Consider the following 23,822-nt stretch of genomic DNA (forward strand, 5'->3'; position numbering starts at 1 on the left):
AACCAAACAAGAACTCTTTGAGTGGCTTGTGATGACGTTTGGTTTGTGCAATGCACCTGCAACTTTCATGCGGGTAATGGATGATGTCTTGCGTCCTTTTCTTGATGATTTCGTTATTGTCTACTTAGATGACATCTTAATTTTCAGCAAGTCTAGAAAAGATCATGTCATGCATGTTAGGAAAGTACTTGATGTTTTGAGGAAGAAACAGTTATTTCTTAAAATGTCAAAGTGTGAATTTGGAAAGACTTCTTTGGTTTATTTGGGACACATAGTAGGAGGAGGTTCTTTGAGAATAGATCCTGCTAAAATAGAGGCTATTGTGAATTGGCCTACTCCCAAATCCATAACATAGGTAAGAAGTTTTTTGGGTGCAGCTCAATATTGGAGGAAGTTTATCTCTAACTTCTCTTCTATAGCAGCTCCTATGCATGCAGTGACAAGTGTGAAGCATGCTTTCCAATGGGGAGGCAAGCAACAAAAAGCTTTCGAATCTTTGAAAGAGAAGATTAGTTCAGCTCCGGTCCTTGCATTACCGGATTTGAGACAGCCATTTGAGATACAAACCGATGCTAGTGATTATGCCATGGGTGCAGTTCCTCTACAGCATGGTAAGCCTATTGCTTTTCATTTTGAAACTTTTAATGGTGTTGTTGTAAATTATCCTACATATGATAAGGAGTTGTATGCATTGGTACAAAGCGTCAAAAAGTGGAAACACTATTTTATGGGCAAAGAAACTGTTATACATACCGACCATCAGCCCTTACAATACTTGCAATCACAAAGCAAGTTACAACAGTCACGACACTTCAGATGGATGGGCTTCTTGCAACAGTTCCATTTGGTAATAAGGTACAAGAAAGGTACTTTGAATAAGGTTGCTGATATGCTTTCAAGGCCTATTATTGGTGTTGTTACTTTACTTGATAATGATTCCATGGTACATGATAGTTACATAGAACAATATGCATCTGATGATGACTTTAAAGATGTGTATGCTAACTTGAGTAAAGGGAATCATGTAGAGGAAAATGACTATCACATGCATAACAATTTGTTGTTTCATTTGGGAAAGTTGTGTATACCACAGGGGGAGAGAATAAATGTCATAAGAGAAGCTCATTCTTCTCTTATTGCTGTCCATTTTGGGGTAAGCAAAACAGTTGCACATCTACAGAGGTATTGCTATTGGCCTCGCATGGTAGATTCTGTTTCAAGGTTCATAAGAGGATGTTCATTATGTGCTACAAGCAAGCCTAGCAATAGGAAGCTTGGTTTTTATAGTCCTTTGCCGGTACCTTCTAGACCATGGGAGAGCATCTCTATGGATTTTGTAGGAGGTTTGCCAAAATCTAGAAAGCAACATGATTATTTATATGTAGTAGTTGATCGTTTCAGCAAAATGTGTATACTTATGCCTTGTAATAAAACTATAACTGCTGAACAAACTGTTGAATTATTTTTTCATCATGTATGGATTCACTTTGGTTTTCCTACTTCCATTATTAGTGACAGGGATTCCAGATTTGTGGGGAATTTTTGGTCCAACCTATGGGAGATGATGGACACAAAGTTGAAGAAAAGTATTGCTTTCCATCCGCAAACAGATGGACAAACAGAAGTTGTGAACAGAACCATTGTGCACCTCCTGATAGGTTATTGCAGCAAGCATCCCAAGCTTTGGGATGAACATTTGCACTACATACAGCATGCTTACAATCATGCCAAGCACTCTTCCACAAACACTTCACCGTTTGAAGCTTGTTTTGGTTACTTGCCAAAATCACCTCTTGATTTCATTCTTGAGAAAGATGTTGCAATTGAGGGACATAGTGATATTGACAAAGCTCATTCATTCATTGAAATAATTCAGCAAATACATCAGCAAATTCAAGAATAGCTTGAGAAGAGTCAAGGCAAGTACAAGGAAAGACACGACAAGCATAGAGTCCATCACAAGTTTCAAGAAGGGGATGAGGTATGGCTATACATTAGTAAGGAAAGGATGCAAGGAGAAGGTAAAAAGCTGAAGCCTATTTGTTATGGTCCATTCAAAATCCTTAAGAAGGTTGGAAATAATGCTTTTCAATTAGATTTGCCTTCCTACATGCAAATGTATTCTGTTGTCAATGTGGAGAACATACGTTTGTATGAACCTCCTTTGATTGCTGATCATGAAAGTGTTGTTCAGTTGCCATCTATAGAAGATTTCTCACTAGAATTCTTAGATGAGCTAAAAGAAGATACAATCCTTGACAGAAGGACACGCACTTCAAGGAGGGGCAGTGTAGATTATGTTCGGGTTGGTTTCAAAGGCAGCAAACCGAACAAGGAAAAGTGGATGGAGGTGGATAGAGTGAGGGAGCTATACCCTCACCTCTTTAACAGGTAGTTGAAGGCTTTTGGGGTCCAAAAGCTTCCCAATGGGGAGGCGTGATCAGGTGCTCATGTCCTAAGTGTCGTAAAATGCTCAAAATTTAAAATGCTCAAAACTGGTTCAAAGTTAAATGACTGGAAAGTGCTCATCTTCCTGATTCCAGTACCATGAACGGTTCAAAAAACGGTCGCCGTATGAGAAAGTTATGGCAAAAAGAGGAATTTCTCAATAACATTGAAAATTTGAATTTTTCAAAAAAAAATAAAAAAGAATATTCCATAGAATATTCTAGGGAATATTTTGTTTCAGCAACCAATCACAGGCTGCCTGTGTCAGGCCCGGAGGCCGCCACGTGGCCCAGGATGACGTCAGCATATGTGGGCGCATATATTTAAAAGTTGGGTCTAGCGTGGTTTGAACCCACGACCTGCCGGAAGCAAACGCCACGCCTTACCAACGCATCATGGGAGTGGAACTTGTTTGTATTGCAGATCAAATGGTTAAAGAAGCTTGTAGTAAGGTTGGTAGGGCCCGAAGGGGCCCAGCCCGTAAGGGCCAGGTGTTATAGACATTTTTGTGCCTCGCAGCATGGAGCATGAAATGTCGATAATTACAGGGATCCTCAGTCCCTAAACATGTTGTTCTTACCCCTAGAGGAACAAGGTCAACAAACCATAGCACTTCCTATCAGTTCTCCACCTGAAAACACTCAAAAACAGGCTATTTCTGGATCATGTCAGCTGCTCCACTGAGTACCTGCACTGAATGTCAACTACTCCTCCTTGTACCTGCGCTGAAAGTCAAATCCAATGAAGGCTACCTGCGCTGGGCGAGATTGGCCAAGTGGCACAGTCATTCTGCAAGGTGTCAACTGCCCAGGAAGCTTCCAAACTGACACTTAGTTCAAGGGATTCGCCCTATGATGAGTAAGAAGGTCTTGATCTCCAAGTGGAAGCAAGATTCTCCAAGTGGACACAAGAACTGAAGATTAACTAAAGTGGGAGAGGGCACTAGTCAGCTTTATGCCAGCCTCAAGCTGACTCATCCTTTCTCCAAATCTCCTATATATAGAGCTCTTCTATGAGGTCTAAGGGGGCTGGAATTTTGTGCAAAGCAAGGAAGTGCTGTTGGTTTACAGTTAGAGCTATTGGGTGATTGTTTTACTAGAGGTGAAGAGGAGAGTTCTTGCTGCTGGGGAGGTGCTGCTGGATTGGAGCCATCAATGGTTGTAACCTTCTCAGAACCCTGTTACTTCTATCAATAAAGCTTTGAATGTTATCCTATATACTTGTATTGCATTGATGTATTGTATTTACTTGTATATTTGATTCACTCTAATCCATGCATCAGTTATGAGTACATGTATCTTGTAGTTTCCTCTCTTGTTTTGTGCAGGATCTGTGTGTAACTGGACCGGCAAAGGGAGCAAGGAGCTGGGAACAAGAGACAAAGAGAGAGGATAAGGAACGACTAAGCGAAGGATACCAGGTTGGTTAATCTTTTCTTCCTTCTCTCTGTACTTTCATAAAGGAAAATATCAAAGCTTTACTTTCAGTTGTTGCTAAAGACTGTCACCTTTAGAGTAGGGATAGGGTCATCCGAGTCGGATAATTTTCCCCACAACAAACTGGCGACTCCACTGGGGAGCCTAGTATCTTGTTGGTGTTTGTAGTATTTTGCTATTCATTTCTTGAAAAAAAGAGTACCAAATCGAAAAGCTTTTGACTATATCAAAAGCGAAGTAGAGGGGCTGTTACTCTTGCTCATTTGCTGAGCAAATTCAAGATTTGAAGAGCTGATCTACAAAATACTCTTTACTCTTTGTGATAGCTTTTCATCCTCTTGATCATCCCTTAGCCTGTACTTGACCTATAGCTTTTTATTTCAGCAAAAACAGTGAATTTTTGAGCTTTTTATGACCCGGAAATCCTTGTAAATGCAACTCTCGTGTCCCAGTGCAGGCTGTCCACAGGCAGTCTACATTACAGCGCAGGTACTCCCTTCGGGAACTGCGCTGGAAGTCAATTTGACAGACCAGAGCCTGTGCTGATCCAGTTAGGCTATGTCTTCCTGAGGTTTCCACTGTGTCTTAGCCCTGTTTTCACTAATTTTTTGCTGCTGATTGCTTGTCATTGTACTTGCTGTAAACCAACTTTCCTTGACATTATTCCGCCTCAGTTGTGTGATGAAACCGTGACTGTTCTTTCAGTATTTCTTGCTTCAGTTACAGTTTCCCATTGTGAAAAGCAAACCAGTATAGCTGTGGCCTCTTAGATCCTGAACTGTAGAAGTGTTTTTGTGATCTTAAGAGCTAGTTTTATTACTGTTCATGGCTGTTTGAGTTTGTTTGTTTTTCATTTTATGGTTTGAATCTATACATTTCCAGTGTCTAAACAAGTCGATCTTAAGGTGTCTTTTGATTTTGGACAAGCTTGTTTATTTCTGCTTGAAATTAGATTCAAAGTTATACAACAGTTTTCCTTTCTGTCTTACATCAACATTAAGGATAACGAAAAGAAATACATGCATTGTGCATTTTGCATTTGACTGTGTGCTTGACGATTTAGGAAGAAATGCATTTAGTATGTGTTCTATGATCTGTGAGAAAAGTTGATATCCTCTTTTCCCTCAGTAGATTAAGGTTTTCAAAGTTGAAAGATTGAAAAGTTTTTGCTTCTCATCTTAGATTGCATTTAGGAAGTTGTATATATACATCTCGTGGTGATCCTTAAAGGCAAACTACTAAGCAAGATCAACATTAAAATAAATCCAATTTACATAACAACGCTTTGTAACATAACGCAAACATCTAGAGGTCTAGGTAGAGACGTGTTCCGGCGTCGTTAAACTTAGTGACTATCGATTTCTACGAAGGTGGGTGATTCCTCCTGAGAATCGGTGGCACTAATACGGACTTGTGCTCCCGCGTACCGTCGCGTATATTGGGAGACCCCTATAGGCATTTATCCTTTATCCTTAGGAAGTCGTGTCGGCCACCCTTCTGATCGCGATGCAGTGAACACAGCACTCACGAAGATCGACCACCCGTACCGTAAAACGTATTCTGTGGTTTCGCGAAAGGTTTGGCACACCCTCTGCCTAGATCTCCAGAGCAGTTTCTTTTGGCCTTTTTCAAACTCTATAACTGAAAAAGTCCAACCGAGCATTTGTCACTTCGGGCTCGTTGATACATCGAAGTCGACTAGAGTCATCTTTAGCTTTTTCTCGACTCTTAAAACATGAAAAAGCAAAGTTGTGTCTAAAAGCGTCGTTAATAAAATTTATTTTAAGCGGAACATAATCACCTATTATTCCCACGTTGATCTTTCAGTTGAAAAGTATGGAGCCCACCAACCAAGGAAGTAACCTTGACGGAAGTCCAAATCCCTTCTCCTCTTGGGGAGATGTTGGTGCGCCTCATATGGCAACATTGTCACTTCCAGGATTGACAATTGGCCTACCTGTATGGCTCTTTTCAACTAATGTAGTCCAGATCGCCACTAATCCTGAGCAATCGAATCAACAGTCAGATCAGTCTAGAGCTACCCACCAGCCTTCCACTTCTTACAATTCTTCCTCTGATCCTTCATCTTCACAAGGTAGAGCCGGCAAAAGTCAGCCTCCCAAGGAGAAGAAGGAAAAGAAGAAGAAAGAGAAGAAGCAGAAGGGGCCTATGGCGAAGGCGACTGGGGGCAAGCAAAAGACAGCTGACAAAAACCCACACACTGCACCGACCGGGCCTAAATCGCCATGTGTCATTTGCAAAGGGACCCACTTCCATCGTGATTGTCCTTGTATTCCCCGGATACTAAGAGACTGGTCCCCAAGGTTGCACAATCCGGTAGCATCAACCTCTGGTTGTCATGTTGATTGCAATCCATCAACTACCGAGAGTGAAGGACGAAAAGGGAGACCAAGATCACCCTGTATGTTGTGTGAAGGCGATCACGCCATTCACCGATGTCCATTCTTAGATGAGGCGAAGAGAGTTCTGGAAGATCGTCCGGTATCACCGTTGCGACTTCCTCCTGGATACCAAAAACTCATGCCTAATCCCTCGATAGTTGAAAATCCAGCTGGCCCGCTCAAGTGGTCAGCTGAAGTGTCGGTCATTGAGAATGAACCAACTGAATCCAGACCAGACAAAAGTCTAAAGGTCGAAACGGCAGTTGACCCGGTTCTTCCTTCAGAGGTTTCATCGTCCAATGACTCCGTCATTGAAGACCCATCTTCAAATGACACCGTCGCTGAAGAGCCATCTTCATGCGACACCCTCACTGAAGAGAATAAGGATGACACCATCCAGGTTCTTTTCATCAACACAGACTCTAATGAGCATCAGGGCAATGCGCCCATTCCTTTGTCGCAGGAAGGAACATCGTCAGAGTCGTATCCGGCCGTATATTCGGTCCCACCACCAAGCAACCTGGTTGTATCCTTTGATTGGAATCAACTAGGCAGACCCCGGTTACCAGCCAGTATCCCATTCAGAATCATTGTTCAGATCTATAGAATGGTAATGGCTGGAACTATCATTGATGAAGGGGCATCTGTGAGTATCCTTTCCTCTGTTGCTTGGAAAGCACTGGGTTGCCCGACGCTTTTACCTGAGATGAGGAATCTATCAGGTTTTGATAAAGGAACCAGTCACTCGTTAGGGATTCTCCCCAATGTTCCAGTTACATTGAAAAGGAAAACAGTTCATATGAACATCATGGTTGTCCAAGGACCTTTGGCATATAATTTGCTCCTTGGACGAGACTATATATATTGCATGGAGGCGATAGTGTCCTCACTCTTTAGAGTTATGTGTTTTCCGCACGAAGGAAGAATGGTCAAGCTCGTAGACCAACTTTCATTTCCAGGATCACGCATCGCAAATAGTCAAATACCATCCCTTAACGGTCTATTCACTCAAGGAATGCCTCCACCCCCAGTCCTCCTTCCCGATGAGTGCGAGTGATTCGGAAAGAAAGACTGGAACCCAGGGGGCATGCACCCTGGTCTGCTTCAGGCAGAAGAAACCCTGGGTATAAGGTAGAATTTCCGCAGAAGAATATGACTAGTCCGTACCCCGTCCGAAAGAAGGAAGAGAGGGTTGTTCTAGAATAATATTCTTTTGTCAAAGTTATGTGAGTGAGATAATCAGCTTCTCGCTCCCCTTGTCTAGATAATCAAGATACCGAGGATGAGGACCGTTTGCGGTAGCAAGCAGTAACCATCTTTGGGGACAAGCCTCGCCCATTAAAACGTATGTTTTGAAGGATAAGCAGGGGCAGCCTCCAAAGAAAGAGATTCTATTGCTACAACAGTTGGTCACCATCTTTAGTTACCTAATGTTAGACATCGCCGAAGAAAGAGATTGATTTGCGGCAGCAAATAGAACCCTCTTCGGATAATAAGAAAGAAGCAAGCCTCCCTCAATAATACTAATGTTTTGTCTTTGAGTAGTGTTCTTCTCTTGTCACAAATAGCTGTTCGTTAAAAGTTGGGCCGACGGGAAGCCTGAGTACCGCGTAAGACCCCTTAAAATAACGAGAAGACTAGTACCGTTAACATTAGATTGGCAAGATGACAAGTAGCTGTGAACACCCAAAGAAAAACAGAGGTAGGGGAGAGGAGGGGCAGCCTCGAAATTCTATCCTATACCTGGGGGCATGCAAACCTTTTGGAGTGTAAGCTAGGGGCGGTTATTTATCTGGTTTTAAGATTAATCGTTTTCCGAACTTACATAAAGAAAGGATGAGTTGGAGCACAACTTCGTGAGATAAAGCTCCTTAAAAAATAGCTATCTCACAGGAGGCATTCTTATTTTATGACTGGTATATCGAGCAGTTTTAGCACATAGTTCATGCTCGTTAAAAAATAAACGCAAGAATCGAGTAGTTTTAGCAATGTTCATGCTCGTTAAAAAATAAACGTAAGTTGTGAGCAATCTTCCCCTAGAGTTCAAGCTCACTCAGAAAAAATGAACCGGTAAATAACCTTGGTAAAGTGTAACCTTTGACTGCCATATTAAAAGCCCTTGGTCGTGTTTATATGCCATCACCTCCATCCGTTCATTTGGCCAATCGTTCATCTCCATATGATTGTTTACCTTCTTTTGAGGAACAACTGCGAAGAGTGATTTCACTAAGCCATCCTTGTGACACTGCCGTGATTGGAATATTCCAACCTGTACCTGGAATCTGCTGCTACCCTGTTTATCACTCGTTCCTCAAAAGACGAGTCTTCTTTGAGCTCTTTTCACTGACTCGTAAAATATGAAAAGTTTGCCGAGTTTTGGCCTTCCAGCTTGTTAAAGCGAACGGAAAGCTATCCCTCCTCTAGATTTTAATCTTTTTGGACCTGAGGGATTATTGCACAAAAAGATCGAGCGCTTGTTTGTTCGGCTCGTTAAAAGTACCGAACACCCATCCCTTCTGTATTGTTTTATACTTTTTTGGACCTAAGGGATTAGATGACGAAAAAGGAATTATGGAGTTAACTTTCTGTACCTTTTCAGACTCTCTAAAAATGAAAAGGACCGAGTTTTCCTTGTCGTTAGACTCGTTAAAATGATTAAATAGCGACAAACTTGTCTTTAGACGAGAACGAGTTTCCCTATCGCTAAGCTCGTTAAATCATAGCGATGGGCTTGCCCGAAGGGCAGGTTATAGAACAAGCATATGTTATCCTCCTCAAGCTTGACAAAAATAAAGAGGTACTGGTCAGAAATGACTGGGGAAAAATTGGGAGAACATCAAAGCCTAATGGTAGCAAGTCGCTCTTGAACATGACACTTTGTCCTCCGTATCACATCGGGTTGGGTTGTTTCATTCACCGGTCTCATCACCATGGTCCTCGCCACACCATCCATATTTGGGGTAATGCTACCGATCCATCACATCAGTGTCGTTATATGTTCAAGAGAGGTCATTCTGAAAGTGTCAACCGTGTCCCATCCACTGCCATACATTATCCTTCATCCATTCATGATCGCCACCCTGAATCATATATCACAGTTTGTATTCACCTCCACTAAAATCATTAGCTTCGTTCCGTGTCATTGATGTGGGATTCATTAAGGCCCTCCTTTGACGGATCGCTTCTTGTCGACTTCAGCTCATTATCCAAGAAGTTGATCTAGGAACAACCCCCATCAGTACTTTGAAGCTTGCATGCCTCAATGGCAAGTTTCTCACTTCCGGTGACAGGTATACATCAATGACCTTCGACCAGAAGATTTTGCGTGGCGTTCGACGCCAAGTCCTTTATTCACGCCACGTGAATTGTACTGCAGTACCTTGAGGGTCATCATCCTTATCGGTGATTCCTCTCGCACTTGTTAACGGTTTACATCATTGACCGGTAATCAAGCGATGTCTTTCCATGTTCGACTTCAGCGAAATTCTCACATGGATCGACTTGTACTTAGAGTGAAGATCGAACGAGTTTGAAGACCCCGGATCTAGTTTCATCCATCCGGGCTGCGATACATATTCAGGAAATATAAAAGCATTTGTCATGTACATCATTACAGCAGATGATCATCCTACTCAAAGGATGATAATTTCAGCAGAAAATTATCAGTCTACTATCAGACGATCGTCTGTTCTATGTACCAAAATGTATTTATAAAGCTGAGCATGGGAATGCCCGCCTCAGCTAGATCATGAAAAAAGAATGAAAAATAATGTATTGTATTGTATTGTATTACAGGGCACCTCTCAGCACTTGAATGAACTTCGGACCCTCTGGATAAAGCATTTCACCCGATAAACGGCCTCATACTTTAGGGGGCAACTGTTATAGACATTTTTGTGCCTCGCAGCATGGAGCATGAAATGTCGATAATTACAGGGATCCTCAGTCCCTAAACATGTTGTTCTTACCCCTAGAGGAACAAGGTCAACAAACCACAGCACTTCCTATCAGTTCTCCACCTGAAAACACTCAAAAACAGGCTATTTCTGGATCATGTCAGCTGCTCCACTGAGTACCTACGCTGAATGTCAACTTCTCCTCCTTGTACCTGTGCTGAAAGTCAAATCCAATGAAGGCTACCTACGCTGGGCGAGATTGGCCAAGTGGCACAGTCATTCTGCAAGGTGTCAACTGCCCAGGAAGCTTCCAAACTGACACTTGGTTCAAGGGATTCGCCCTATGATGAGTAAGAAGGTCTTGATCTCCAAGTGGAAGCAAGATTCTCCAAGTGGACACAAGAACTGAAGATTAACTAAAGTGGGAGAGGACACTAGTCAGCTTTATGCCAGCCTCAAGCTGACTCATCCTTTCTCCAAATCTCCTATATATAGAGCTCTTCTATGAGGTCTAAGGAGGCTGGAATTTTGTGCAAAGCAAGGAAGTGCTGTTGGTTTACAGTTAGAGCTATTGGGTGATTGTTTTACTAGAGGTGAAGAGGAGAGTTCTTGCTGCTGGGGAGGTGCTGCTGGATTGGAGCCATCAATGGTTGTAACCTTCTCAGAACCCTGTTACTTCTATCAATAAAGCTTTGAATGTTCTCCTATATACTTGTATTGCATTGATGTATTGTATTTACTTGTATATTTGATTCACTCTAATCCATGCATCAGTTATGAGTACATGTATCTTGTAGTTTCCTCTCTTGTTTTGTGCAGGATCTGTGTGTAACTGGACCGGCAAAGAGAGCAAGGAGCTGGGAACAAGAGACAAAGAGAGAGGATAAGGAACGACTAAGCGAAGGATACCAGGTTGGTTAATCTTTTCTTTCTTCTCTCTGTACTTTCATAAAGGAAAATATCAAAGCTTTACTTTCAATTGTTGCTAAAGACTGTCACCTTTAGAGTAGGGATAGGGTCATCTGAGTCGGATACTTTTCCCCACAACACCAGGCCCCATTTCATGTGATCTCGGCCCATAACCGTGGGCTCAACCCCCTAACCGTCGGACACAAAATCCGAGGTAAACCGCCCAACGTTCATATACATTTATTATAACTGGAGTTAGCATGGCAGAATATTTGGCGGAGCGCACCAAATTTGGTGGCTGCTCCATATTTGGCGGGCCTATCTGGCTGTAACTACAGTTAGCTAGAGTTTTTTTAGGCCAAACTGGAAGAAATCTTTAATGGGCCATAACTTTAGCTAGGAAAGGCGGTTTTGGACGAATTTTTTCTTGATTTTGGGTATTTTCGACCTTCTGAAGCCATTGGTGCAGGTCTTACAGCCATCTGAGGTCATTTTCAGAGGTTTTGGAGCCGTGAAAGTTCTAGGAGCCACTAGGGCCCAGTATTGTGAAGACTGTATAGGGTTGCAGGTATCCATTGGAGGTGAACCAGTAGTCAATCCTGAAGGATTCAAGTGTTCTGAATCCATTTTTACCATCTATTCCACCTGTAGATGCTTCTATTCAGTTGTATATTCAATTTGAGCATTTAATTAAAACAAGGACAGGCCCATTTGGGAGCTTTGGACCCAGCAGACGTAGCCCAGGAGGGGTGAACTGCTTTATCAACTTCTTTTGCATCTGTGGTTGATTTATTTTGCAGAACAAATTCGTTTTAGTGTGTTAAACAGTAAAAGGAAATAAATCTGCTATGCTTAAATGGGTCATGAACAGCTGAAAATTTCATTTGTTTTCTTTCTGCAAGACATGGACATCTTTTAAATATGTATATATCTGAATTGAATACCTTGCAAACCATTTAAAAGTAGTTTCAAATTCAGATCAACTGGAGATAGACTGAAGCAGCGTTCATTTACTTCTGCAATTACAAAGAAAAATCATTTCAAAGGCGACCTGGATAACTTCAGGCTCTATTTGTAGCTTATGAAATAAACAATAGTAACAAACAATTATTCAGGCCCCCAGTATGGTCACCATTGATGTTATCACTCAGGATTTCCCAGAAGTTGTAAGAAGGGGAAAGGAGGCCGAGGTAACCACAAACCAATCTTTTAGATACAGAATCTAGCCAATTTGTATCCAGAGAAGGCTCTCTGTTTATGATTTAGCTTTTTTTTGAAAGGTGTTAGGCTAGTTATGAAGTTCAGGACTTTTGTTTGAGTTTGGGTGGTGAGATTCAATAGAGCAGAGAGGTAAGATAGAGTAGTTCAGTCCATTGGGCTAATGGATTCAAAGAAGATGGCTTTCTGGCTTTGGTTTCTTGACAGAGGATGGCTTCATAGAGCGAGGTGGTCAACCAGGGAACAAATAAAAACTTGAAACAGATGAAATGCGCTCAAATTGGGTGAAGGGCAGTTAAGAATCCTTCAACCTATTTAAAGAGGGAAATTGGATGATTAATGATAAGGAGAAGTTAAGTATTCTTTAGCAAATAATCAACATCAAGAATTAGAAACAAGATTTCGTTGTTTAACCTAATTCTGAAGAAAACACAGAGAACAATAATGACTAAAAACAGAGTGCAATCAAACATATTCTGAAATTAAATCTTTCTTTTTCATTCGATTGTGAAACACAAATGATATAATAAACTAAGAAAACTTTAAAACACAAGATATAAAGGACTTATTGATCCGGTTATTGATTCAAGAAGTTTGTGACAAGTCCTCTGCTTCAATTCTTCATCCAGTAGGCCATGCAACAGTTGATTCCAATAGCTCTTTATTCCAAAAAATCAATATTATAGCAAAGTCTAGGAATCCACACTCAATACTCCAATGGAGGGGGTATTTATGCAACAAATTATAACAAATATCTCATAACAGAGTGAGATAATATCTAGGATGACTAAAAATAGCTTACAAGAAAATAGAAACAGCTAGTCTCTAAAATAGGAAAAAGATAAACTGATGTTGTGCTGGTCCTGTTTTTGTTGAATATGTTGGAGGCAGGCCCTAGGATTCGACTTGCAGCTGTCTTTCTTCAGTCGCTCTGCGCTAGCTGCCTATCTTAACTGATACTCTTTGACTGTGATCTGATACTCTTTGACTTGTTTTGACCCCTGTTCATCCTGCTCTGGTAAAAAGCTTTGTCTGGTCATCTTTCCTCTGTCAATTTGTGCCTCTGAAGGTCCACTGGTTAGGGTAGCAATCTCCCTGTATCTATCTTTATTTCTCTCTTCTGCAAGCTTGGAATTCCCTCAGTGTTGGTTTAAACTACGTTAAAGAGGAAGAAACCGTAAAATGGCAAGTTGGTTGAGGCCACGAGCTCATTACTGGAGTCTTTGTGGTCGGGTGGCAGTTGAAAACTGGACTCGAGCGTTGTTATGCCCGGAGCACTGTATGTAGTGTATAACAATGAAAGTGGCGCTTTATCCATTTATTTTGACAAAATTGAGGTTTGGCAGGACTTTTTGATTTGATTGGGTGGATGACGTAAGCTGTATGGCAGATGACGTCAGCAAAGGGTGGTAAGCGGTTTTTCCCGCACCGCTTTTGGGGCTGAGTGGTTTTAGGTAGAGAGCAAGCAATCACGTCGGATGGGTGACGCGTGGCAGAGGTACGGCAGAAAACCGCCAAGCCCCCGCGAGTTAATGCACGGTCAAAAGGTGGTCACGATATCGTCGTTGACCGTTGGCTGTGAAGGTGGAGATCAGAGGGTTGATGGGTGTTAGAGATGGCGGGGAGTTAACTGTTGCGGCCTTGGCACAATAAACAATGTTTTAATCTTTTCGGGCGCGATTTGATTGGTTCAAGGGGTAATGCTTATTAAATAACCCAATGGTTAATTAATCCCTTTGTCGCGGTGGGGAAGGCTTTTAACAGATTTCAAACGAACTTGTTAGTCCCTTTTTTAGAGTATGACTATGGTCATATTCGACCAGGGTGCAGATATGTAATGATGCGGGGTTTTTTTTTTTTATATAGTTCCATAGTACGGGAAGGGTAATATTTATCGAGATTTATATAATAATAAATTTCAAATTAATATGAATTATGAAAATGAAAGCGCCAAGTTTAAAACAATTGACTTTTGTGTCAAACTTAGGCTTTGAAGTGGAAAAGGGGTTTATATGATGTATTTGCCATTTTCCTAAGTAAAATAGGGTTTTTACTTAGGCAATGTTATGAAATGGAATGAGTGGTTTATGAGTGATATTAAGAACAGATCTTAATATTTTAGGGGGAACTAGTGAATGATTAGGGAAAATTATGAAGCAGAGTTAGTTATGTAATCTTGCCTCGCTTGAGTTGCATCAAGTATAATGTTTACCTTGTGATTGTGATAGAGATAAATATTAACACATTCAGAGAAATAATCTATCACAAGTATCATTCTGCAACACCATCTACCTACCCTGCCTACTTTAGTCCTAGCATTTTTTCCTTCTTTCTTTGGGTGCACTTAGACTAGCAAACCCTTATCAACTTTCCTTTTCTTTTCATGATAAGCCTACCTAAGTCTGCACTTATTACATCCAAGGGCTCAGATTTAACTGTTGAGCTCCTTTTTATTTGCTCTGCCTATCTACTTATCTGCCAAGATTAAACAGTTTGATCAGATTTTATTCTCTATCTCTAAAACAGGAAATTCAAATATGAACTAGCCAAGATTGAGTTGTTTGGCCATTCATCAATTGTGGCATAAATTAACAAGCTGCATATAATGCTTATTACAGAAAATAAAAATTAGTGGCATTTTGGACTTGCACACTTTCCTGGTCTATTTTTGTTTGGGGTTCATTTCTTTCACTTTATGGATTTGAGACTTCTGCGATTTGCATTCTGTGTGGTTGTATCTTCCGGATTCATCGCATCTGTTGTTTTAGTGCATCGACATTTCGAACCAGCCTCTGTGGTTCATCATTAGGATGAGAATTATTAAAGAAGTCAGAGATGGGTGGTGGTGAATAAATAGGTGAAGATAAGGGAGGGCGCAGGACCGACAAGATCCAGATAAGAGGAGGGTTTATTAATTGAATTTAGGATGAATTTTTAATTAATAATTTAATTTTTTTTTATTTTTTTTTTGACCTAATCATGTTTTTTAGTTATGAATAGATTTATTAGTTCATTTGTATATAAATGTTTTTGTATATTTATTATACTTAGACATAATTTGTTATATTGATTTGTTATATTTATGATATATATATATATATATATATATATATATATATATTTTTGATTTAATATGTATTATGATTTGATTTAATATATATTGATTTTAATATATATTATGATTTGTTTTATTATATTGTGATATATATATTGATTTATTATATTTATGATATATATCTATATATATATATATATATATATTTTGATTTAATATATATTGATTTTAATATATATTATGATTTGTTTTATTATATTGTGATATATATATATTGATTTAATATGTATTATGTATTATGTTTATTACTTTTATACCTATATATGTATATTGATTGATATTAATGTATTAAGATATGTATATATTGATTTATTATATTATGATATATATGTATATTTTGATTTAATATATATTATGTTTTGATTTTAATATATATTGATTTAATATATATTATGTTTTGTTTTATTATATTGTGATATATATTTATTGGTTTAATATGTATTATGATTTTGTTATAATTACAAGTGCATTCACTTTTTTTACCATTTTATTAAGTTTTTTTACCCTTTGAATTTTCTTTTAGGGCATACCCTCTTTACATTTTTTAACTTTTTTGATTTTTTGATAATATGGAAAACCTTTGCAACAAGGAAAGGAATGAACATATTATAGAGCTCAACAAGTCAATCATGAAATATGACACCTATTGGTATAGGAGCATAACAGGTTGTATTGTAGGCATAGGAGCTGTGGGAGCCAATGACGCTGCCAATGTAGAATGGACTGCTGCTGAGACTATTGGGATGACATTTGCAGATGTAGTGGAGATATTACTTTGCTTCAATTAGATTAAAGTGTCCAATTCCTTCTATGTTTCCCTTAACTGATCATTTAGTTGTAGGACAAGGTCCATCAACTCTTCATGTTTGGTTTGGCTCTCCAAGACCTCCTGTGTTTGGGGATGCTGCAATTGAGGTATCTTCAATTGCTTTTTGAGTGCAGCAATGCCATCATTCTTTTTCTTGATTAGTTGTTGAGTGGCTTTAACATCTTTGGGATCATGTCCCAATTCAATCACTAAGTCTTACAAAGACTTAATTCTAGTATCCTTGGCTTGTGAGGAGGCCTTCTCTACCTGATATTGGGCTGAAATATTGCTCAAAAAATTTTGCAACTGATGAGCAGATATGGGTTTACCTGTGAGGGTGGAGTATATCATCTCTCCAGCCTGTTTGCAATTTGATCTGGTCAATGGGATGAATATCCCTTGCCAATACCTCAAAGTCAATCTTTTTGTAGTCTGTTGATGTCCTTGGCTACTATGTTGTGGGTTTTGTAAAGGACATCTGTAGTTTTCCCTCTTTTATGTCAAAAGCTGACATCAACTTTGCCTGATTGGTAGGTGTGATTTTGAGATACTGAGCATAAGTTTGGGCCTTTAGTTTCTCATTTCTCATCTTGATCTCTTTAAACCTGTCTTTTATATCCTTATCCTTATCAGGCCTACTGAATGAGGAAACTTCTACACTTAGCTGCCTTTCCAACATCTGAGTTTGTGATGTGGATGGATCCTGTGTTTCCCCAGATGGAGTTGTGCCCCTGCTTCTATCAAACTCAGTATTAGTCACTTCTTCTGATCCTCCTGTGTCTTCCTGTTCTGAAATAGGATTAAGCCTTGGCCTCTTGCTTTGACTGGTTTCATGCTACACATTGGATGTGTCTATGCCTGAAGTGGAGGCTCCCTCTATATTCTTCTTGGGATTTCTTTCCCCATTCTGAGGAGTCTGCATGCTAGGAAGGGTGCTCATGGTTGCTTCTTGTTTTTCAGGTACCTGCAGAAACGAGCTCTCATCAAGCTGTCTTTCTAGGTCAATCAAGGCATTCTCTACATCTACCTTTGTACTATCTCTCTCTACAAGAGCGTTTTCCACCCACTGTAATTGATTGTCATATATTTCTATCTCGGGTATGGGGTGGTGAATATAAGGTCCCAACTTGACCTTCTTTCTCAATCCGGTCATAAATTCCTAAGGGTCATACCTCCACATGAAACTCTTTTGGAACTTCATTTGCTGCAAAATTTGGTCTGCCTCCTTCCTTCCTCTCTAGAATTGCAGATGAAGGGGCCTAGCTAGTTTTTTACTTTGAATTGTGATCTTTTCTTATCTGAGACAAAATTGATCTCATCAAAGTTCATTATTTTTCTATAGTACTCTAGAGCAAATAACCTCATGGGGAGGTATTTTGGTATTTTATATGGTGCAAGATGGCAACCATAAATTCTTATCTCTAAGTGGTTTCTGTAAAGGTGCCAATCTCCCACTTGGCTTTGTTTAGACAATTGGAGCACCCTTTTGATCTCTTGACTTATTCTAGGTGGAGGGCTTCCTGTTAGCATGGTCATGACTGGATGAACAAAAGAATCAATGAAATCTGTATAGGTATATGGTGGCTGAAACTTGTGGAAAAGTGGGGTCCAAAATATGATAGACCTGGGCTGGCCTTTATTATCGAGCTTCTGAAGAGTGAAAGGAAATATGTCTGGCTGATAGTATAGGAACATATGGTATAGAACAGATGAGCATTTAAATACTCTCTCATTCTGCATTCTGGTGAACTTTTCATGCATTCTTTCAACTATGAACTGGGCATAATCATACAAAACAACAAGAGGTTGTCCTAGGGTATAAATGGACATGAAGGCCAGGACAAGTTCATTGACAAATTTGTCAGTGGTACAACCCATAATACATGATATCATAGTCACAATTTGTTTCCCCTTATCAGAGAAAAAGGTAAAATGGTATGGAGGGGGATCCTTGGGAATATATTGCTCTTCTACAGTGAATGTCTGGAATAATTGGGCTAACCTAGACAAACTCAATTTGGAGTATTGGTCTAGAAAATCCATAATGGAGAGTGGGGTGAGGTTTGGACTTGGTTGGACCTATAACATCTCATTAATTGACTCAGCTATAATTGTGAACAAAACCTTTTGATTAGGGGACATTATGGCTCTCTGGCTGGGAATGTAACAGGCATGGCATTGGTGGACAATTTCTGGGAAGACATGTACCTCTGGGAAGTGGTACTTGGGAAAATTTCACTCCCAAAGGCCAATATCATCATCATGGTTAAGGTATCTGTCTCTACTTAAGCAATGGATTTTAAGTAGGAGGGTTTGGGTAATGTATCTCTAATTTGAAAGTCTATGTCAGCCAGGGGGAGGTGGTCAAGGTCTAAATGGGGAGTTGTGATGGGTCTGACATTCATGACAACAGGGATAGCCATAATTCAGTTCTCATGGATTTGAATTTGGCTTTCACAAGTTTATTCAAAGGTATTGATGCAAACTAGAAGTTTTCAAAAGGGTTTGGATGCAGACTTTTAAATTTAAAGCATTTTCAATTAATTTTACTTCATCAAAACACTTCACAGATTGAACGTTTTCAAATTGAAAGGGTTGTCTGGAAAATTTGTCTTCAAATACCCAGAATTGGGTGAATTGGCTTCAAATTCGATGTTCTCAGCACTGCAGAAGTTTGAATGGCTCTGGTACGGGCTAAGAGGTTGATTGGGGTCTCTGCAGCTTCTTCGGGAGTGGATTTGGAGTTCAATAGGTGAATTCAACATTTGTAGGAGTTGCAGTGGTTTGCAGAGGTTTACACATGAAATAAGCGAAAAAAGGCAAAATAGGGCTTCGTAGGCTTTTTATTGAGCAATGGTTATTTTTGGCGGGTAATTTTATGAGTGAACAGTAGGTGGTTTTTTAGGTTGAGTGGGAAGGCGGTTTTCTAGATGATCGCACCGCTTTCCTGGAGGGAGTGATATTTAGGAGGGGTCACCCAATCTACTTCATCGCTCGACACGTAGTAGTCGGGGAGCCAGGGAAAACCACTTTATTGGGTGGGTAAAGGTCGGCCGTCAGGCTCAACCAATATGGTTGTGGATTGTCGGATGAGAGTGATGATTATCAGACGACAATCGAGTGAAGGGAAGTGTGTGGATGATAAGAGCATGGGATTCGGGGGGGCCCGGGGCTTTAATCCTTGGCAGTTTGGGATTAATTAGATTTTAATAATAGATTAAAATGATCGGGTGGGGTTTAATGACAGGATTTATAGGTTTTGTCAGGATATGGTTTAAATTGCATAGTTTATATAAAAACTAAGGGTTGGGATATTTATATATGGGATTTAATTAATACAGGAAAAGGTATATCAAGAATTATATAATTAAGTTAAAAATTAATATGAAATGAATGTGCGGAGTGAACATACCAATAAGCATAATGTAATATTGATGTACTTTCTTGACATACATTTATACTTATGATAAAGCACTTTTGTGGGTTTTTTGAGTGAAATAGGATTTAACATGGGGGTTTTTTACTTTTCCTAGGTCAATGAAGTTTATCCTTACGAAAATGGTTTTTATTAAGGTAGTGAATGGAAATGAATTGTATGTAGGGAATTCTAACACTTGATGTTCATAAGTCATTAAGCTGAGGGTTCGTCCCACCAAAAGTTAGAGAAATGCTCTGAGCCTTTATGATTTGAAGGATTTAAGTACTAGAACTTACTTGTAGATGGGGAAATTAGTAAGTAAAGGGGTGAAAAGAATGAAGGGAAGTTATTTATTTGAACATGTAAACCATTTTTTTTGCCTTCTTAAATGCTCATGCACATTGAAACATATAATTAAGCATGATAAATGTGCTTTTATCCAATCAACTTTATAGTTGAACAACCTTTCTTCTACTTACCCTACCATTTTTTCTTCATTTTGTTTGGGTGCATTTATGCTAGAAGACCCGTATAATTCATTTTTCTTTTGAAAAGTAAAATATCTAATTCTAACCTTATATCCTCCAAGGGCTTAGATTAAACTGATGAGCTCCTTTTATTTTCTCTACCTATTTAATGATCTACCAAGATTAAACTGTTTGGTCAAATTTTATTCTCTAACTATAAACATAAAATTGAAAGCATGAAATAGCCAAGGTTAAACAGTTTGACTACCATGGGTTGTGGCATGTATGAAAAGTTTCACACAACCATTATTATGCATAAAAGTAAATAGTAGTGGCATTTATACTTGCACACTTTCATGGTCTCTTTTTGTTTTTGGGGTTCATATTTTTTCATTTTTTTGACCTTTCATTATTCTTTTTGTCTTTTGATGTTTCTTTTAGGACATACCCTTTTTACATTTTTAAAATTTTTAATATTGAAAACATTTGCAGAAAGCAAAGGTATGTACAATATTACAAGGCTCAAACTTAGCCAATTTAAAATTATGAATCCTATCACTATAGGAATCTAATAGACTTACTTAAAGAAGTTGAATTATCTAATATAATGCATTGTGAAAACCCCCAATACTTAATTCAAAAGAGTGAAGGGAACTCTACTTGAATGGTTCATGAGGCACAATACTTGCTAAGGTTTTACAAATGGGTTAGCAAGCTAAGTGGGCTTGATTGTGGGGAAAAATCCACAGTTAAGCACGCTTGAGCCAGAGGCAATCTGGGATGGGTGACCACTCAGGAATTCTTGGTTATCGGGTGCAAGCCTCGAAAGTGATGATTGACGCTATGTGATTTATTTCACTAGTTTCAATCCCACTTCTTCACCCCTGTGAGCATCACCTAATGCAATGAGTGTTAAGTGGACTATTCAAAAATCATGATAAATTAGTCAATTACAACTACCTCTCATGGAAATGGTCATAGATGAATGACTTACTTAACGCATTTGAATTATCTAATATAATTCACTGTGAAAACCTTCAATACTTAATTCAATAGAGTGAAGGGAACTCTACTTGATGGTTCACGAGGCACAATACTTGCTAAAGTTTGAAAATGGGGTAGCAAGCTAAGTGGGCTTGATTGTGGGGAAAACTCCACAGTTAAGCGTGCTTGAGCCAGAGGTGATTTGGGATGGGTGACCTCTCTGGAAGTCCTGGTTACCAGGTGCAAGCCCCGAAAGTGATGATTGATGCTATGTGATTTATTTCACTAGTTTCAATCCCACTTCTTCACCCTTGTGAGCATCGCCCGATGCAATGAGTGCTAAGTGGACTATTCAAAAATCATGAGAAATTAGTCAGTTACAACTACCTCTCATGGAAATGGTCATAGATGAATGACTTACTTAACGCAGATGAATCCCAAAAAATGATATCTAATATAATGCACTCCAAAAACCCCCAATACTTAATTCGAAAGAGTGAAGGGAACTCTACATGAATGGCTCATGAGGCACAATACCTGTTAAGGTTTTGCAAATGGGGTAGCAAGCTAAGTGGGCTTGATTGTGGGGAAAACTCCATAGTTAAGCGCACTTGAGCCAGAGCCGATCTGGGATGGGTGGCCTCTTGGGAAGTCCTAGTTACTGGGTGCAAGCCCTAGAAGTGATGATTGAGGCTACGTGATTTATTTCACTAGTTTCAATTCCACTTCTTCACCCCTGTGAGCATTACCTGATGCAATAAATGTTAAGTGGACTATTAAAAAATCATGAGAAATTAGTTAGTTACGAGTACCTCTCATGGAAATGGTCATAGATGAATGACTTACCTAACACAGTTGAATTCAAAAAAATGATATCTAATATAATGCTAGACTATTCAAAAATCATGAGAAATTAGTCAGTTACAACCACATCTCATGGAAATGGTCATAGATGAATGACTTACTTAACGCAATTGAATCTCAAAAAATTATATCTAATATAATGCACTGCGAAAACCCCCAGTGCTTAAAACAAATCTAATTGAGCCTGGTGAGGCTTGTTATTTCGAGCCTGGTGAGACATATTTTTTTTCCTTTGCTCATCATTTTGCACAAAATTCAAGTAACTATATTACATAGTCAAATGCGAAAATATAATGAGTTACAAAAATATTTCATAAAGGAACTGTAGGCGACTATCAAATTTCCACTGGTATTAGTAAATCAATGAATATCCTTATCTGGTATATTCAAGGGAAAAAATAATACCAAAATCAAACTTATATAATAAATAAGGTAATTTTGTAGGAATTTAAAAGAAAAGAGAAAAAAAAATTGCCAAGATATAGGCACCATTGGTCACTGTAATCTTAGTTGAAACCACATGGAACATGAGTCCTATTGCAAAGTATGTGTTCTTTATAACTTTGTAGGATACTTCGAGTATCTTGCAAATACCTCAAATCCATTTGATAACCTGTAAATAAATTTCTAGCAATCCCATGCAAATACCTCGAATCCATTTAATAACCTATGGAGAAATTACCAGTAATCTCATATATACAAAACGAGAGAAGTGGACCATTTATTTCAAGAATCGAATGAAGTCCCAAGATCCAATGAACTTCATAATAAAGGAAGAATATGTTAAATAAGGATCATATATCCTCACCCATACAACATTTAATGTACTATTGTGAGGTGTATATTATTTACGCCAGTTCTTGAAGAGTCAATTGAAATCGTTATACACAAGAAAAAGTGTTTAATGACAAAACCAAAATATGTGATTGTTGATGCAAAACCCTTTATCTGTGCTATTTTTTTAATAGGCAGTGCACCCATGTCAATGGAAAAAGTTACAATTGTAAGAACATAAATAAAATGCAGAGGAAGAAGCAACGATGGAAAGTGTATTAGATCCACGACCATGGAGGCTTATCAATGAAAATTCCATGGAAATATAGTGACAAAATTTAGGCTTGATGGAAGTCCTTATCCTATGAACTGGTTCTAAGAAAAACAAAACCAACCCTGTGAAATTAGATCAAAATGCCACGGAAGAGATTTCCTTACAGATTCATTGAGAAAATTACTCAGATTATGCATAAGAAACCCAGAGAATAGAATGGGCATCCTTCAAAGAGCTCATGTCTGAGAATCTTGTTATAGTTCCAGAATGGTAATACAGAAGAAATCAACATATTCAACTTGGCACTTAAGAGAAAGCATTAGGTTCCATGGTTAATACGAACCTTGATTTATGGAATCAACTAACACTCCACTGTAGCATAGACAACTCCATTCCTAACAAGCAGAAAATTAGGTCCTCTAGCCATTCATGCAACTTAGTAACATAGATCAACAACAACTCTTCTTCCAGGCCTCTAGCACACCTCCCGCTTGTCATAAGAAAATCATCAATGCAACTCCCAACTTGCAAAACATAAACATAGGTACCCATTGTAACAAAAGAGAATTTTAGCACATTATCCATCCTTAAAGGAGATGGAATATGAGGATGCTTAATCCGACTCCATAAATCATTCCTGGTATCATATCCCCAGAAAGAAAAATCAACTGCATGACTTGACAACATATAAATATATGATCCCATCATTGCACAAGAAATCACACAACCCCCCATTGGCAGGGCCTTGGTCTTGAGCCAAGTATTAGTCTTGGGGCCATAGGAATCCATAGATCCCACATAAGCATAAG

Source organism: Pinus tabuliformis, chromosome 2_2 (assembly GCF_031772625.1).
Source record: "Pinus tabuliformis cultivar Carrire ecotype Pingquan chromosome 2_2, CPIR1, whole genome shotgun sequence".
Classification (NCBI taxonomy): domain Eukaryota; kingdom Viridiplantae; phylum Streptophyta; class Pinopsida; order Pinales; family Pinaceae; genus Pinus; species Pinus tabuliformis.